Source organism: Gallinula chloropus, assembly GCF_964237585.1.
Source record: "Gallinula chloropus genome assembly, chromosome: 11".
Lineage (NCBI taxonomy): Eukaryota > Metazoa > Chordata > Aves > Gruiformes > Rallidae > Gallinula > Gallinula chloropus.
In genome coordinates this window covers 12972930-12992671 of record NC_140096.1, presented here as the reverse complement: position 1 = coordinate 12992671, position 19742 = coordinate 12972930, and positions in this window count along the sequence as shown.

The window sequence follows — 19742 nt, the reverse complement described above, 5'->3', positions numbered from 1 at the left end:
AGATATGTTTTTGCAGTAAGGTCCCAAAGTTCAATGCAGAGATCCACTCGGAAGGACCAGAACATATTGATAGCTGAACTGTGAATCATTGCAATGCCTACAGATCTCTTGTCTTAGACTCCATAAGAGATAAATATAAATAAATGCCTTTAGGGATTAGTTGTACATTCTAGTAGTTTTGTAGAGCCTTACCGGTTAGGGAGTCTTCTGACTCTTCTTGTATACATTTGACTGATGAGCATACTCTACTGCCCAAGCATCTTTGTAGGATTCATAACTCACAGGTTTTTTTTCTAGAAGATGCACAGGGAAAGCCATCACCTGGAAAGGAAAAGTCAATGATTGCAGCAAGGAAAACTGATGGCAGGCTCAATTGAGACATTACCATTGGGAATCATGTACCTTCCTAAAATCTGCAATGTAATTTTCAGATTATAATTTGGGAAATAGATAGAGAATGTGAATTAAGGCTAAGCACAGGAGCCAGGAGACATTATGAACACTTTATCTATTAATTCTCTACACAGAAAAATAAATAAGACAAAGACTTTAATTACCTCTCTTCGGGGTGCATTTGACATTCCCCCTCTGCCACAGCATGATGTTGCTGGTTTTCTGGGCAAGAGTCAGACCACCTCTGCTTTCAGCAATGCAATTTCCAGTGATGCTGACTGAGAAGAACCACTGTGGCTTTAAAATTAGTGTCTTCTTATTTGTCTTTTCAAGTTCATTTATGTCAGTTGCCACTGGAGCCAGAGTGCAATCTCTTTTTAATCATTTCTTCATTCCCCCTTGAACGGTTGCAGTATATCCAGATAGAAACTGAGATGAAAAACTCCACTTAATTTGGTTGCCTTTCATCAGGAACTTCACTTACTACAGAGCCACTCTATTAGACCACAGATGTCAAGGCAGCTCAAGACATTAGCTGTCAAAGTAACTCTCCATAACCACCTGCTATTTACATGCAAAACATGCCTCCCTGTTGAGAATAAAACTGTAAACACATTTCTAGGAGAAAACTACTGGCTTAAGCTATGACAAAAAACTTTTTCTTTTTTGCTTTTATGTGATCTGGAAAAATACCTTCCCTTGCTGTCAAAATGAATACAAGGAGCCCCATTTGGGAAGAACTCTTACTGCTTTAAATGCTTCCACAAAACTACTCTGATTTTACTTTTGCAAAAAGGTTATAATTTATTTGTCTCTCTTCACTCCTTTCTACCCCATAGCAACTGTGATTACATACAAATAGTAAAATCTGATTGTCTTGCTTTGCACTATGACAGAATCGCTGCTTCTGCTGCAATACTAATAGCTGGTTATTTATACCTTTGTGCTAATTCAGCTCTGCTGAATGATGCTTTAGAAGGTCAGCTTCTCATCCATCTGTGACTGTTTGCTACTCAGCTGAACGTGTGAGGTGTCTGTTTTCTCCGGCTCCACAGAACAGCTATTGAATGAAAGATAAGCCTTTTAGTTCTTTCACCCTTAGTTCATTCCTTCATTCCCAAGGCACTCAAAAAAAAGAAGAGCTAATCCACTGGTAGCATAAGACTGGCCTAAAACTCTTGACAGTATTATTACCTTTTGGTGATCCATGGTCTAGAGATGTTTGCTAACACCATATGGATGTGGGTAGATACTCTGTCACAACTTCTGCTGGTGAAACTGGTTTAGTAGTATAACTTGATTAAACAGATGTCCAGTTCAGAGGTCATTTAATGTTTTAAGTCCCTATGTATGACAGTAGCACAAATAAGGTAGTGGTGTAACTGAAAAGTTGCAGAACCAAGCAGAGAGCAAATATAGACCTATTAGCTTTTGCAAACAGATCATTATTTTTTTCTGAGAGGAACTGCTAAAGTGTATCTTTAGATATTGGTAGTCATCTAACTGTGTAAGAAAGTTCATTATTCAGGAATTGCAAGATCTTATCCTCCTGATGTGAGAATTAGGGAGGTGTATTAGAAAGGCAGTAGTCATTGCATTGGCATCAGGTGGAATTTCATCAAGATTGAATTTATTCCATTACATTTAGGAAGTAATTATTGCCACAGAAATGTTATGCCAGTCTAATATTTTTTCCTGTTAACACAGAGCCCAAAACCCTGGGTTATGTCAGGCTAAGTTGGTGGTTTTAATGTAACAACTCTCTGAACTTCTTGTCCTTTATTCCTTCTATATTCTGAATTTTGACACCTCCTTGAGATTCAAAGGGGACATAGGGAAGAGCATATGACTATATTACTGGAAAGAAATCTGTGCATGGAATCCCAAGCAGGCAAATTCTTAACGAAATTGAGGATATTTCAACTATGCAGAACTGAGTTTGTGCAGAAAGATAGATTAGGTGACCTATTAGGAGTTTTTCCATTTCTGATTTTATGCTTCTGAGAATACTGTGCTTGCCACCAATGCCTGAAAGTCATTATTCCAATGTTCCTTTTCTGCTGATGAGAGAAACGCCCCTCGGAGATTTCTACACATTCTTGGCATCTAAGAGATGGCAAATTAGGCAGGGAAAATGGGAGTAAGTTAAAGGATATTGTAATGCCTAAATGGAAAAATAATGGACTCCCATATCAGAATATCCCATCTACCCATGAAAAACCTGAAAGGTTATTTTGATATGACTTTTTTGACTCATTTTCCTCCTGTGTGTATTATGAGCAGAAAATGAAAACGATAAAACAAATTTGAAGGTGCGTAAATAAAACAGCAACCAGTAAATTAAAACGATCAGTTCTGGAAGTCCTGCTGCTGCACGTACGTTCCCTGCTAGCTGCTGCTGCCCCAGTCCCCAGAATCAAGCTGTCCTTGTTGGGAGGGAGAAGGCAGACTGTCCAGGGTGCGCGCAGCACACCTACTCTCTTCTTTGGTAGAAACATGGCAGAACCTTCAAAGGACTGCAAAGCAGAGACTGCAAGGTTGAGACTGCCCCGAGCAAATTATGCACAGGTTAAACTGCCTAAGGAAGTACAAACTCAGCCAAGGCTAAATAAGGATGACAGGACCGTGCACTTCAGTTAATAGGCTGAATACAGAAAGCTGGATATTATAAACATTGTTTTCCTGCTACATCTTTTAAGCAGAAGGCAGGGGATGGAGTTTTTTTCTGATTTTATGATCAGGAGACAAAAAGAACAAATGCACCTTGTAGGTCTGAAGTTGCATATATTACATTTTGTGGCATCCCTTAGCAAGAAGGAAGCTAAATGCAGAAAAACCCCTAAAGCTAGAGATGCTCAAGGTTCCTTAGAATGAGATGTGAAAAGAGAAAAAGTGTTCTTTTGGGGAAGAAGCTTTCAAGGATAATGCTGATGGTGAACATGCTTTTGGACGTGTACTAGAACTAGCTACAGAGAGCTGGTAACAATATGTGCTGTACACATACAGCATGGAAATATTGATTGGCTTCATTGCTATAATTGAGACACTTTAGTCATGTCATTCTGTTAAGTAATTACTTAGAAGAAATTTTAAGGACAGAAAATTGGAGTGGCACAGTAGAGGCTCAGGACCATTGTATGTAGCCTATATACCTCTTAATAAGGATTTGATGTGATATTCTCAGCTGTTCTAAAGTACTGGAGTGGTACTGCTCTGTACCACCTGATTCCCACTCAATATCTTTTCAGCCTCATGCAAACTGAAGGTATAAAGTTATACCCAGTGACTGACCGAGTTTGACCTGCATGTCCTGGAAAAGTAGACAGGCCTCATGATTGCAGCTGAGATTGTTTCTCTGACAAACACTGGGACTTCAGGAAGCTCTCTACACAACAGGGCTTTTTTCTTTTTTTAAATTGTTAATTAGATACTTCTTTAAACAAGCAGACTCCTGGACATTTACCAAACATTCAGCTCTATATTCTCCAAAATAATTACTGACATGAGGTGAAGACTCTTTTCATGTCCTCTCATTCTGCAGAGAATTAGCTCAATGTTTTGGCCTTCCTGCAATTTCTTTTCCCAATAATTAGTTCAATTAGAACACGAATTCATCTTTTAACTCTAGCTTCTTATTGTGGAGGACTTGGATGTCATAGCTTTGCTACTGTTCATAATGTTTTATAACAGAGAGTTTCAGAGCTATTTATTGTACAACATAAAAGAACAACAAAGGCTTTTGATTACTAGCCTTTGATAGAGACTAGATAAGTTGGCAAGCAGATGGACTGGGAGATGATAAAAGAGATCAACCTTAAATATGGCTTGCTACAATGGACAAATGCTTAAATCCTGATTTAAACTATGTTTCTTGAGTAGAAATGGGCTCTTGAAGACTTGATTAAGGTGAACATTTATTGACCTTATAAGTTAAAAAGTTTTGAGTAACTGGGATTGGTTCTTTTGTCTTGGGTTTGTGTCAACATTATATGCTGGTTTTTATAAAAAAATACATGACAATAGTTCTTGGAGAAGTGAGGAACACCCAGAAAGTAACAGGATTTGGGTTGTGTCACAGTTTGGAGTTGGGGAAGGTGCCTCAGTGGTGCAGGCTTCCAGATTTACTCCAGAAGAAGGATGCCTCCACACAGGGAAGTAGAGCACAGAAGCCAGCATTAGAAACAGTACTGAAAAAATAATCCTGTGTAACACCAGTGTCTGGCACTAGATTAAGCAGCTGTAAATAGATCAGTGAGGCTATCACAGTTTACACCACTTTGAACTGAGGTGCTTGACAATGTTGTCAGTCAAACTACCTACAAATACTGTACAAAATGTAATTGACCCTAGAACAAACCATGTTACAACTTTCTATGTGATAACTGACGGTATTTTTTCAGAAAGTGTATTACTAATACAGGTAGAGATATCCTGATCTAGTACTAGTACAGAACTATTGCTTCCAGTAGTTCCGGAACAGTAGTATTGCCTTTGAATGATTAACTTTATCCACATTTGAGATCATAGTTCACTCTCCTCCTTGGGAGTGATGGGCTCGTAATGAACATTGTTGTCTCCTTCCTAAGCAGCGCTGCTGAAGGATGATGATGGGAAAGCAAAATGCACACATTTAATGAAGGGAGATAATAGTGAAGAGTAGAATAGCTGCTTCTTATCTGGACATTGTTTTCCTCCTATGCTATTTTCATCCTGAAGGTCTGAGTTACTGAGCAAACAGGTGCTTTTAAAGGCACCATTATTTCTACATGCAGTTAATCAAAGGATAAATATACATTTCAGCCCTGAAGTTAAAAGCCAAAGGTTTTGTGCCCATTCCTGTTCTATGCATTTGGACTTCAGCTGTCATGAAAGTTAGACTGAATCCCTGCATGAACACTAAATTCAGTGCAAAAAATAAAACTAAATTAGGATATGAGTAGTTTAAGTGAACTGCTAAATTTCAATCCTGGCTTTAATTAAGTGGCTATTATGTTTCTAAGTACCTGAAAATGTAGCCTCTATACATTAAATACATATAAAAGAATAATTCTTAAAAATTACTGATACAAGTTCTTAAAATTGATTGAAATATAATATACATGCATAGATTAACGTTTTGGGTATTTGATTAGCAATCATCGGTAAAACTAGTTTTTAATCATCCTTTTCAAACATTTTTTTCTTACATTGATACTGTCCTTTTCAATGCTGTATAGTGGATACATTTAGAAGCATCTCTGAGTTTTTTCTTCATGTAGATGACATGATTCTGGCCTTTTAACTTTTAAAACATTTCTCCAGTTAAGCTGTTAAAGCCCTTACAGCTGTCCACAGTTCCTGCAAATTGATTTCTCCCATGATGATATTTAGAATCCCTTGCTGAAACATGAGAGGGCAAAAACCCAGCATTTTTTAATATCTCTTTTTTATCCTTTTGGACTTCCTGCACATTTTTAAAGGTAATCTGAAAATTTCATTTCTCCTTTCTTTCTTCTTCATCATTTCACCCTCTACGGATCATCTTGAAAATGTTTATTTCTAAAGGCCATCTTTCCCAGGGTTAATCCTTAAAAATGTCCCGTGGAGTGACTTTGGTTAGAAGACATCTGAAGTGTAAATGAGAAGGCCTGAAAAAAGTACTGAGAAATAGAATTTTGCAGTGCGAAATGATAAGGTTATTTATGTTCAAGTGTTTGCTCGTTTTTGTTGTTGAGGTATTAGCCAGCTTATTATTGGTGAACTCAACCATAGGCTGAGAGCTGAGAACCATTTCACTCCTGGAAATCCAGTTGAGATTGATGTCCTCCAACTAGTGGAAAGGCCTTATACTGGTCTTCTAGATGTGAGTCAGCTCTTAACCTCATCAAAAAAATATTTCTGACTATTGTAGCCTTGTTCATAATGGTGCACTGTAAATTTTCTTCATGTTTGATCCAAGACTTGTCAAAAAATTTAGAGAGCACTTGTTTGTTTTCTGGATGGATTTGCTTTTGTCTTAGATAGCTTGTGTCTATGTACAATGAAAACATTGTGGCACAGATTCCAGCATTGAATCTACTATCGTGGGTCTCTTCAGGCCCATAAAATTAAAAACTTGTGTCTTCACAACAGATTCATTAGGCTGAAGATGACATATTTGTGTGTAGGTATGTTTGACATGCATGTGCTACCGTTCTGGAAGTGTCCCATAGCACAGTGGACACAAAACAACTAAAATTTTCAGGTTTGCTAGTTATGTTTTTTGTCTTTGGGTGAAGTGTTGGCTTAGCTAGGTCACATCATACTGCTTCTGGTTGGTGAGTGGATGCCTTTTTTTTTTTTGGTGCGTGGGTGGTTGATTTGTTGCTTGGTTGGTTTGTTGTAAATGGCAAGTCAAAAGACAATAAGGAATTCCCTATTACAGAAATTCCATCCTGGGTGTTTTGAAGGATGACGGTCAAATACCCCAAAATTACTGTATTTTGAAGTTAACAAACGGCCCAAAATATGAAGTATGAGCATACAAACAGGAGGGGAATCAGCTTTTTAACAGGGTAGATAATTGGAGGAGGAATGGATTAAAGCTGAAGGAGGGAAGATTTAGATTAGATATTAGGGGGAAGTTCTTTACAGAGAGTGGTGAGGGGCTGGAACAGGCTGCCCAGAGAGGTGGTGGATGCCCCATCCCTGGAGGTGTTCAACGCCAGGTTGGATGGGGCTCTGGGCAATCTTATCTAGGTCATGCCTGAAGGTTGGTGGCCCTGCCTGTGGCAGGGGGTTGGAACTCTGATCCTTGGGGTCCCTTCCAATGCAGACCATTCTATGATTTTATGATTCTATTTTGGCCATCAAACCTGCTACTTAGAAAAGGATGCATGAAAACTGTGAGACTGAATTGACAGCCATGAGAAATAACAATTGTATGATATTATTTAATTTGACATTTAGTATCGATCCTCTCATTGAACTCTTCTCCTTTGGTAAATTCAGGGGAGGCCCCTCCCCCCTAAACACTGTGTTTGATAAAGGCTAAAATATAATTCCTTACATTTCCAATCTCATTAGTTTGACAGTAAATCAGTTTGCTTACATAATTTTTATTTGCACACTGTTATTGATGGACTAAATTTAATTTAATACTAAATTTCAACCTGCAGTGAAGTAAATTCCAGACAGGTGGCCAATTAGGTTACACAATGATTAAGTCTCTGTTATCAGGAGCACTGTTGCTGTTTTAAAGAGCGTGCATGGTTTAATTTCATCTCATCTAATTGTTATCAGTGAGCTGCCATTGGCTCACTAAAAAACTTGCCCATTGAAATAGCAACAGTCTAATGACTTTATATAAAGGTCTGCTTCCAAGGGACTTCGTTGTTCACGTTAGACACAAATTAGAGTGAATTATTCTGACATTTTTTTTCCAGTTACTTATTTTATCTTAATTTTAAAAGCTATGTGTTGGAATGTAATTTGCTTCCTAGGTTATTTTTAATATTCAAATGAGGAAGAAGGGAAACTTTTTTTTTTCTATTAATAGCCTGACTCTTTAGTGTCTTCTTAGGGTGTTTTTTTGTTGGGTGTATTTTGGTTATTGCTACTTCTCCAAATGTACATTATGCCAGCTAAGCTCATTGTTATATTTATCCATATTTTCAATTGTACATACTAATTTTCTGACAGCTTTTCACAGCACTAACTTTGACAAAATTTGGCATTCTTCTCAGTTTGTGAGCTTCTTAGAATGAAGAATGAAAAACTTATAAAAAAAAAACCCCAAACCAGTTCACGTGTAACTTGTTGTAAGTAACAGAGTATATGAACAAATTTTGGCTTCCAAAACTATAATATCTTAATTCACCTTCAGACAATATTGAAAGTTCCTTTAGCTATTGTATCTTCTGTATTTTGCTGCCTAGGAAGTTTTCCTATATGGTTTAAGCTAATGAAAAGGTACATTATAAAACTGTGTATTACACAGTTTTCCAGATGATATTTTAAATTATACTAAAAAACTTAACAAGGCATAAGGAGGCATCTCTCCAAACTTCTGCCTTTAAATGCAACCTGTAGCCAGAGAAAAGTAACAGTATGTATTAAAAATATTTACATAAAGTCTCTTGGCACAAATAGCAGCAATGTCTAATTATCTCCTTGTTATGCTCTACTCACTGATTAGCATTGAAGGGGAGGGACTAGGATAGAATAGGCATAGCAGGAAGGCAGCCAGCACATTAGCTGCCACTTGAGTATACATAACTCTTAATAAATCAAATTGGCAAAGAATCAGCTGGCACTTAGTTACTGTATGTGTTGCACAGTAGTCTTACACAAAATGTAATTTTTTTTGTCATAATCAATAATTATTATTGGAGACATCACAATTAAACAGTTAGAAGCAAGTTATTAAACTCTGTTGATGGTTTTCTCTCTGAGAGGTAATGAACTGTGCATACTAGAATTAATCTTACTGGTTTCCACTGAATTTGACTCCAAAGTAAGACATCAACTGACAACAAGGTTATAAGTTTTTATTATTACGATAAACTCTTAACTGTCACACAATGTCCTGAAGACACAGTATTTTTTCTCTCTAGCTTTTGTGTAAGTCTTAGGGAGTACGCAAATATGCCATACAAGGGTTGCTTACATTAGTAAGCAATTAGTTTTCAACTGCCTTGAGAAAGTTACTATATGAGAACAAATAACAGAGTACATATCAATATAAGTAAGTTTTCACATTTTTGAGCTTTTTCCTATTCTAATGAGAAATTCTTTTTAGTTCTCATTGCTCGGATTTTCATCTTTTCAGCACTGAAAATTTTCTTTTGAAGTTTGACATTGATAACCAGAACTCATTGGTATTGCTCCTTTGTTATAGCCTTGTTTACTCTGTCTATCTCAGTGCTGCACAAGTTATACTTGCAAATACTATAAATCCATGCCAGAGCAAAGGCCATTACTGATTCTGATAATCCTCCTGAATAAGAGCATCGTGCTTGGGACTGGGCAACAGAGACCAGTGTTAACAATTCAAGGACATTCTCTGGGCCGGCAGAAATCGGCTTGCCAGGAATCTATTGCAGTGAGGTGGAATACATTCTCTAGTCAAAAAGAAGCTCTGTATATGTGTACATATGTCTATATGTATATCACAGAATCAGAGAATCATTCTGGTTCAGAAGACCTCTGGAGGTTAGCTAGTCTAATATCCTGCTCAGTGCAAGGCTAACTTCTATCTGAGCTCGGGTTGATGAATTTTGGGTTTAGTTTTTTATTCCTGTAAAAGCTGGTATTAGAAGGTATGAATGAAGTGGATTGAACAAAAGGAACAATCAGAAGATAGGTGGTAGAAAAAAGAAAAAAAGAAAAGAAGTGAGTAAGTCAAAGGAGGTTGTGTTTCCGAAACTGGAAGGACAAATTAAAAGAAGGGAGAAAAGAGAAAAATCAGCAAAGTAGGAGTAAGAAAACTCAGACCCCAAGCTTTGCTTCTTGGCTCGGCTGTGCCTTGTGGTGGGGCGGGCACAGGGCAGGCACAAACCGGCTGGAACTGGCTGAAACCGGCTCTGTCTGGCACCAGGCAACCCTGGCCTCTCCTCACAGAGGCACCTGCAGCCCTGACTGCTGCCAAAGCCCAGGCATGTACGCCCTGAGCAGTAAAAGCCTGTCGGGTAATCTACCCTGTTGTCATTAACAAGAAATATTCTCATTTTTAAAATGTATTGCAAAGTCTTCATTTGATGATGGTTGTAGGTGTTGAGCAGACAGCTTCACAGCAGCCGGTGCCAGTCAGGTAGGTGGTGTGCAGGTGTACAGGTTCACTGGGTGCAGGAGTGAGCTGAAGTTGTACAGGTGACAGAGCTCTGATCTCCAGTGCTGCTTTTATTTGGCTCAGAATTTTGGGGCACAGCATAAAATCCACATTTGGCTTTAATCTGAACAGTAGAGGATGAACAGAGACCCTGTTACCTTTTCAGAGTGAGGAGACGAGGCTGGAGTTTCACACGCGTTGTCTCTGGTAGTTCTTTTAAGGAGAGAAAATTTCTCAGAGGTGGGAGATGTTGCAGATGCAACAAAATTTGGGACTTCAGAGGGAAAAAGTGAGAACTCAGTCCCTGACAATGGTGGGACTTTTGCTTTTCAGCTACTGCCTCCTAGAGCGAAAGAAACAGTTCTATTAGGAAGTGTATCCCTCTTCACCCGCCCAGTTATGTTTGGAAGACATGAGAAACCTCAGTTGGATGTAGTGCTTCTAAATGTTATTTGATAGTATTTGTAGACAAAAAAAAAGCTTTTCTATTTCAAGAAAGCATCTCTAGCATGAGTAGAATAAATATACATACCAATCTGTTTCAGAGTCTTGCCAAAAGTAGTGTTTCTGAATAGGAAGGGAAGTTGGTGTTTCTCCCTGGACTATTCAGTGTGTACACCCAATTAGGGCTTAGAGAGGCAATTAAGACTGTAACTATACTAACAGAGAAGCAGCAGAGTTGTTTTAACATGGTACTCCACTTGAATGAGTAGCTTCCACTTCTTTGCAAGGTTAATTAGTGTTAGTTGTGATGGGGATACTAGGTAAGTATGTGTAAGGTTGAAATTGCTGACTCATTTTGCATTTTAAACTGGGAAGATGTATGATGGCAGCCATAGATTTTTGGATATTCTTAATTTTTGCTATATATGAGGCCCTAGCCCAAAGGCAGGTAGATTATTATTCTGTTTATTTCTTGTCTTCACATTTTCCAATTAGCATTAGTCTCAAATGAAATGGCAGACTGTTTTCTATAGATATATAGCCAACACTAGTTTCTATAGATATATAGCCAACACTATGTTGGGCTTAAAAATTTAAGGTTTTATTTACACCCTACTCCCCCTGTAACAATTTTAACAGCTTGCCACATAAAATAATTAAAAAGTGAGCTTTGCTGTTTCTCTTTTGAAAGAGCTCCTGTCATTTTTAAACCTCTTCTAAACATCAGTCCTGCAGGTGCTCTCCGTCAGAACATTTGGACAATTTGTGATGTATTTTCCCTACTATTGACAATGCAGGCAAAACCAAATGAACACCTATTGGGTTGTATGCTGCTTCTGCAGTGCCAATTATGTGAGAAGAAAATGGTAATTACGTGACAAATGTGCCTGTAGGTAGTGAGGGGGAGATCTGTTATTCTCCAGTGATATGGTTGGATGCACCTCAGTATAATTCTGGTTCCTCCTGGAAAGATTTTCTTCTAAACAAAAATGAATGTGTTGCTACATGGTAACTTATTATTAAATTTATAATTTATGGTAATTTCATTAGCATACACTGTCTTTTGGCCTTTGTTTCTTGAAGGAATGCCAAGCACCCAAATTTCCCAATTCAGGTGCTTTTGCAAAATTCACCTCACATTTTACAATTTCTCAGTAAAATAGTGAAAGCAGCCTATGAACTATAAATGAATCATTCAGGTTCAAATCACAGAGGGTGTCTCCACTATTCTGGGAGTATACTGTAGGTAAGGGGATAAAAGGATAAAAGACAGAATATAATAATAAAATAGACTCAGACCCCTAGTGACAAGTTACCAGATCAACAGTATTAAGCCATATATCCTACGTACCATTCAGTGAGATTTTTTCTAGCATTGGTTGGACAGTGTATGTTGGAGGTCAGCAGACCCATTAATTGACCTGTAGCTACTTTTAAAATATCCAAGATAAAATCTCCTTCTGTATTACATAGGTATGTAAGATGTCTGTGTCGTTGGGCATGCTCACGTTCACAGGTTCCTTTCCTTCTGAATTGTTTAGTGCTAAAAAAGTGCAAAATTGCATTTTAAAGCCCTCTTCATTTGTTGTGAAAGATGATGCACTGTAGGTTTGCTAGTTACAGGTAACTTTTAAATATGTGGGGTTTTTTTTTCTGAACGTTGTACAGGGTATCGTATGCCTTCTCTTGTAAATTATTTGATCAGCAATTAATAGAACTCTTTCATTCTAGAAACACCAAACATACTCTCTGGATCTTGTTGGCTCTACTAAAGAACTTTGTAACATTAGTGACCAAGAAACACGCTCTCCTAAGCCCCAACTTCCTGTTTCCTTTGTTGGTTTTTGAAATCTTCATACCATGTTTAAAGAAGAAGAGATCTTTGGGGATGAGAAGATGTTCTCTGGGCATGGATGAATTGTGTTGCAGAGTGGCTGTGTCCCACAGTTCCATCATGTCTGGCCACATTTTATGTGCTTCTAATGGTTTAAGTTCCTGCAGTCAGCAGACACAAGGTTAGATCTTCAAACAGGCTTTCTTGGCTCTTCTAGCTTCATAAAGTTTGAAGTATGGCTGCTACTCACCCTAAATGAAAATATACTGGGGTACTTCTCGTTGATACATGTGTGTAAAATGCATATTCTCTCCAGCTGTACTGACCTACCACTGAGTTTGGGGAGTGTGTGAATAGTTTAAGTAGAAATACATTCGTCTTCCTCCTTGTGACATGTGTATTATGATTTACTTTGGCAATATTTGAGTACATATTTGAGTACTCAAATATGCATTTTGAAGAATTAGTGCTTTAATTTCTACTGGACATTCTAAAAAGTAACTGTGTGTGACCAGCTGTTACACTAGAAAAATCAAGCTGGACAGATGTTTCTTAAAACGACTAAGATTAGAATAGATACAGTGCAACCCTTTTATTTTCTCAATAAAGTTAGGTTGCAGGAAAAGAACTTACACTGATTGAATATTTTTAAAGTAGATACTTGCACATTACAAGCAATAGCAATGGTCAGCAAAACTGTCTGATAATCTTTAATGCCTTAGCACAGATTAATGCTGGTCCAGTCGAAAAGGGGGCGGGGAAGTTATAGCAGTGATGTGTGCTTACATGACTCTGGTACAGATTTTCTGGAAGTTGCACTGTATTTGTTTTGTTCCTTCTCTCTGTGTGGAAAGTGTAGCTGCACGTTTATTCCCCAAATATTACCTTATTTTAAAAATGATTGTCTAGCATAACTGCAATGAAAGAGCCACTAAATTATGGTCTGAAAAATGTCATCATCTCTGTTTTGTTCACCTGAAAGTGTGCTTTTTGTGTTGCACATGTGCTACAGTAATTTTCTTTCATTTCAGCTATTATAACAGCATAAGTGATCTCAGTTATAAGCTTAGTTCCACTGACTATGATGAGTAACAAACTCTTTTCTATTGTAACAGCAGTTCAGCTACTCGTATTACCATATTGCCACCATTTACCCTAACTGACCTTGGTCATCAATGTAGCTAAAAAATAATTAAAATAAATTCTGTGCTATAAAGTGTTTGCTTTAGATTATTTTTTTTTTTCCCCATGGGATCAGAATTTATGTTGGGACTAACACATGTTCAGATAATGTGTAAGAGAAAGTCTTTGAAGAATCAAAAATATACTGAAATTTAATCTCTACAATCTCACTTTTTATGTAAAAACCCTTTAACATTTTTGTAATTGTCTTTCTAGAGTTTGAATAGGAAACTATAAAACTTTAAAAACCCATGCAATTTAATAGAAAATTCTATATCTGTTGTAAAATTCTTTAGACTGCTTTAAAATTTGTAGATATAAGTTATAGTTTGCAAATTAAATTTTATTGGCATCTTCAATAAGAATAGATTTCAGATTAAAATGAAATAAAAGGCACTACTTTTGCATTTTACCACAGTGTGTTGTAGGGTTTTTGTTGTTTTTTAGATAAATATAGCATTGCAGGGATGGCAGGTCTTGGTGTAGAGTTTAATTTGGCCAAAAGTAATAATTTTAAGACAAAGTTTTGTAAGAACATCCTTAAATCTGATTTTTTTCTTCCTCACAGGTTTCGGGGAAGCTGTTATTTGTGAGGTAAATCTCAACCTGCAACCAAGTTCTTTCTGGAGACCAGTATGTAGAAGTTATCTATAAAGACAGAGACTGTGAGTAAGTTATTGTTAATAACACTATTGCCAAAAGTTTGTAGCATCTACGATTTATCAGGACGAGACTAATCAGTAGATTCCTGCCACAAATTTCCACTGTGAAGTTTGTGAAATAAAAGTGGGAAGTAAAGCATGCAGTGGGAAAGCTATTACAAATAATTTTACTTTTTGAACTGGGATCCCAGTCTGATAGATGAAATTAAAGGCCTGCTATTTTGTTTTATTCCTCTTAATAAAATTACACCAATAACTGAACATAAAGGACTCTACAATGAATTTGGAGTTTAACTCATAAAAATGTGAAGTGTTTGGATATGGAAGGGTATAATTTCCTGGTTTGTATAAATGACTCAGATTCTGTGGCTACTTCAGCTCTTACAATGGTATCTTTAGAGTTGGATATTGACATTGATATTACATTTTTAAAATCATTGATCAAGCTCTGTAGAGATCATGTGGGATGCTCTGTTTGCTACTGTTATGTGCAAACACATTAATTTGATCAATTTGCTTTTTTTGCTTCTGTGTTTAACTGCAATGCCAAGTGACAGTGTGTTTGGATGGAGTTGTCATGTAGTATCTCAGCAGTAGAAGCTAAAAGATACTTCAGGTACACGGTAACAGAAGTGTAACTTGAAGGAGTGTCCCAGCATCACTGGGAAGTAAACTGTGGATAAGTGAGGAGAAAAACCTGTGCTGCTAGTCAATTAGAGTGCCATGTAAAGGGATTGTAACAAGCAGCTTGGGCCAGGAAGTTTCTGTAGATATTAGCAGGTCTTGGGTTTGGAGGCATTGCAGCTCTGACATTGCCAGTCCGCAGCAAGGAGAAACTTTTGACGATGCTGGGCTTGTACAGCTCTTGGGAAATTCTTCTGAAGGAAAAAAAAAGACACATGTAAGAGGATTTTCCAAGTGACTTGAGGTCTGTAGGTAAAATTCTTCTTTTGCTTCAATAATTGTTTCTTTGACCTCACCATAAGTTCAGAATGAGAAACCAGCATGCTGATAGAACAGCAGTGCAAACCACTAATGCCTTCAGTAAGGACATCTGTTGCTTTCACTCACTGAAGTGATGTCCTATATGTCTCCACTTGTAATGGGATGGGGCTGTGGCTGATTTTGTTCGATGCTGTTAACAAATTGTGCTCTTACACTAATTGCTAGTAGTGACAATCGGGACTCCACAGGGTAAGTAATAGTAGCAATGCATTTATTTACATTTGTTTTAGTGATTCTCATGATCTTCAGAAAAGCAATGTGCACATAATTTATGATGCCTTTCTTACAAAATTGTGACAACTCATCCAGTGTGTTTTGAGAAGACTTTTGTAACCTTTGCATAAATACCATTTTTTTTCAAGTTGCCTATATTTTCAAATATCAGTACTATTAAGGATAAAATACCATGTGATTCTTAAAGTGGAAAGTGATAAGGTAACCCCATTTCAGTGTCTGAAAAAGTAGAAAATACTGTACACACTCATACAGAGCCAAAGAACCGCATCAGTATAGATCCCATCCCATGTGATAGCTGTACCTTAACGTGTAAGTAGTGAAAGCTTAATGTGTGAGTGACAGAAGCTCGCAATGTTTCCTGGTCTACCTGTGGAAGTCATTGCATTTCTGAATTATGCAGTGTGTTGGGGAGGAAATGCATGCAAGCAGGACTTGGCTTCCCTCCTACAGAATGGAAGGAAATTAGTAGTCAGGTCACAGAGCTATTCCAGCCTTCAGGCTCTAGTAATCGACAGCAACTCCTGTGCAGAGAGCTGAGGACATATGGTCAGTCAATAGTGTTTCCACTCTCCTGCTTTTGCTGCAGCCTTTTCTCTTAATGGTAAAGAGACTCTAGTTGCATCCAGTGCCCTCTGCCCTTCTGCAGTCTTCTGAGATGATGCATGCAGTAAAGCTAAGGATGTCATCCATGAAAATGTAGGGTTTTTTGTTCAGCATGGAGAGGGACACCCTCACATCACTGTTACATTTCATCTTCATTTGAGCAGTTTGTTGGTGTTTGTCATCAGGAAACTCTCCTCTTGTCATGCATGTAATGCCAAGCTAATTTGTTTTTTATCAATGGATAGTTACAATAATTTATGCTTTTACAGTTGCACATAATTCATATACACAGTATATTACACAGTATACTTCTTGGGTGAAATACAATCTCTTTGATTAAGCTAGTACAAGGTGGAAAAACTTGAACCACGATGATCATCTTGTTAAACATCTGTCTGGGCCACAAAAAGTAACGAATCGTAGGAATCGAGAGCTGTATTACACAGCCTATTAAGAGCTTGCCTGCTATGGCTTATGTTGCCATCATGGTTTTATTCATTTTTCTGGTCTTCATTTTTCTGCTGCAGGATAAGCAGCATGCAATGAACTTTATTTAGCAAAAGATACTGTTTCTACACAGACTGTGGCGTTAGCATCTCCCAGTCTAGACCATGAAGCTTAATAACATAGCACTCTCCTGGCCTTTGAGAAATCCCAATCTGTGTTGCAGTGAAATGTGCTGTGAGAATTTTAAGAATCAGTGATAATAAATGACATAAAACACTTTTTTTTTTTCCTAAGAAAAAGAGAGTCAGTTTAAACTACAAACAGTATTTAATGATAAAATAATACTACTTTTTGTACAAGCAAGAAAGCTAAATTATGTTAAGCTTGCTGAGAGAAGGTACCATTTTATTCTCCCTCATTCTCTCATGGGAGTCCATGCCTTGGAAGATTGCTTTTTCTGTTTAACTTTATCAATAGGCAGAATCAAACAAAAAAGCCAACAGATCTGTTTACAACCAGAGCTTACTGTATTTAAAGGTTGGTTTGAATTCCATTGAAAGTGTTTTCTGAATAGCATAACAGTTGATTTAAAAGATTAAGATAACAGACTTGTATTTACTGTAATCCATGGATTCTGTCATTAAAGCCTAAGAAATTTTGTTTTAAAGTAGAAGTGAGTGCACACAAAGTTATGTGTTCTCACTGACAGTGGCTGCCTTAAAGAGCCACCACAGCATTAAGTGCTCTTGTGCTATGGGCTGTGAAAGAGCACTGGCTGTCCTGGATAAACCTGCTAACTCCAGCACTGCTGTACCCGATCTCGTAGCTACTTGTTTCCTAGCACGTTGCTAACCCATAGTATGCAGACATGCATATATACACACAGAGATAGATATATATAAAAAAATATAAATATACACACACTCATGTATAAAGTCACTTGAACCCACAGGTGGTGCAGTCTGGAAAAAGAAACAGTATGGACTTCTTTTAACAAGAAGCTGAGATGTGTATATATATATATAAATATATATACATGTTGGAAGTAACTTTTTAAAAACTGGGTCTACTGTAGAGGGCATGTCAGGGAGAGCTTAATTATCTATAAATTGATTATTAGAAGACTTTCAAGGGTTAATAATTATGCCTGGGAAAAGATCAATACTCAGTGTAATGAATTTGAAAGCGCTAAACAGATGCTTCAAGCTGATACAGCGCAAACAAAAAATTCTATTTTTCATTTCAGCAATAAAGTATGCAAAATGAATCGAACACATTAGGACAGCTGAGCAAAAATGCCATTGTAAAAAGACATTTTAAAAGGACTTTTTTTTTCCTTACTCTACTCCATGACACAAAACAAATAGAAAGGCTTGGCTCATTCATGGCCCAAGTTTGTTGCTTAAGTCTTGTGAGTTGTTGAAAATGTTGCTAACTGTAAATCTTTGGTTATATAAAACCATAAAGGGTTAGTGCACCATTGTCTGATTTGGCCTTTCTCTTGTGTTTAACTATCCAGTGAAGGTTTGGGCATGAATAAAAATGTAAGATTTTTACTTAGTGGTGACTTACTGAAATACTTACATATAATTTCATTGTTAATACAGGATGGGGGGTGTGTGTGTGTGTGTGTGTGTGTCTTGGGGTTTTGTTTTGTTTTGGTTTGGTTTTTTTTAAGTGCAAAATGAAAAAAAAAAATCAGTGGGGGAATTCACAACCCTTCATTCTGGTGAACTACAAGCTTCTAGCACCCCAACCTTGACCAGTATGTCTTTGCTGTACATTTACAGAAGTAGCAACTGTAGTTGCTATGAATCAGAACACACTTTCCTTGGAAAATCTGCCTTTAGTAATAGTGGACGGTTGTAGAATAAAGGTGTTTCAAGGGCAATTTTGATTTTTCTTTGACACAGTATTTTTCAATAAAACATTTGGTCAGAATAGTGTTGACCAGCTCTCGTTTTAAACTCTATTCTGTCTGATTAAGGCCAAGCATTTTGAAATATTCTGAGGTTTTTAATCTCTGCTTTCCTGTCTACAACTTGTGTTTTAGTTTATTTTAAGATAAGGTTCAATACATTTTAAGACCCTCCCTAGTGGAAAGGAATGTGTGAAATGGAGAATACTAAAACACTAAAAAATCCTTTTTAGTCCAACTCTTAATATATGTGATCTGGGGTGATTTATGTTAAAAATTGTCTTGTATCTCACAAATGGTGCTAACAGAATCATAAAGAAGAAACTGCTGATGAGAGTTCACAAAAAAAATTTAAATCTTTCACAAATATTGATCTTAATTTTAAATGAAGTCCTTATTTGGCATCTTCTGTGCAGAGTTGAATCAGATTGTATGTTTCTTTTGGTGAGAATCCAGGAAGGAGCATTTTCTCTGTGGCAAATTTGTCAGCTGCTCTAAACCCAGGGAAATATCTTACCAGTGTGGTTTTTTGGGTGATGTTTGTTTGGTTTTTTTTTAACCTTCTTTTCTGTTGCATGTATCAGTTTTTACAGCTGACAGCAGATGACCCAGTTCTTGGCTCTCAGAGTGGCTTACTTTTTACATGCCCTTCTACACGTTGCTAATCTTTCCTTTGATTCCAGAAGTCAGTGACAAAGTGCAGCCTAAGAGAAAGAAAACAAAGCACAGATCCCATGTTCTTTGCAACAGCTTATCTCCATTTTGCTACGCTTACAAAAGTCTTTTGTAGAAGCTATATTAATATGAATGGACATTTTCCATGTTGAGGGCTCCAAATACAGAAACACATTCTCCAAGGGTAGGAAATCAACCGTCTCTCGTGTTATTTGTATATAACACAGTATTCAGGGTTTTTTGGGGGGGGGTTGGTTTGGTTGGTTTTTTGTGATGGGGGAGCAGGACATTCAGATCTTTGGGGCCATTTTTCTATGTTGCTCGAACCTGCATTTTTCTTGGCCTTTCAGAGATTTCATATGCAACTGTATGACCTGTATGATGATATTTTGACATCAGAGAAAAATCACTGTTTTGTCAAAAGTCCTGATAGAAATACTAGAAATATTTGCTGAAAAAACTAGAAAGATTTGAAACCATAAGGATACATTTTCAGATTTTGGTATTAATTGGTGTTGACTTTTTTCTGTCCACTTTAAAAGATAAAAACTTCAG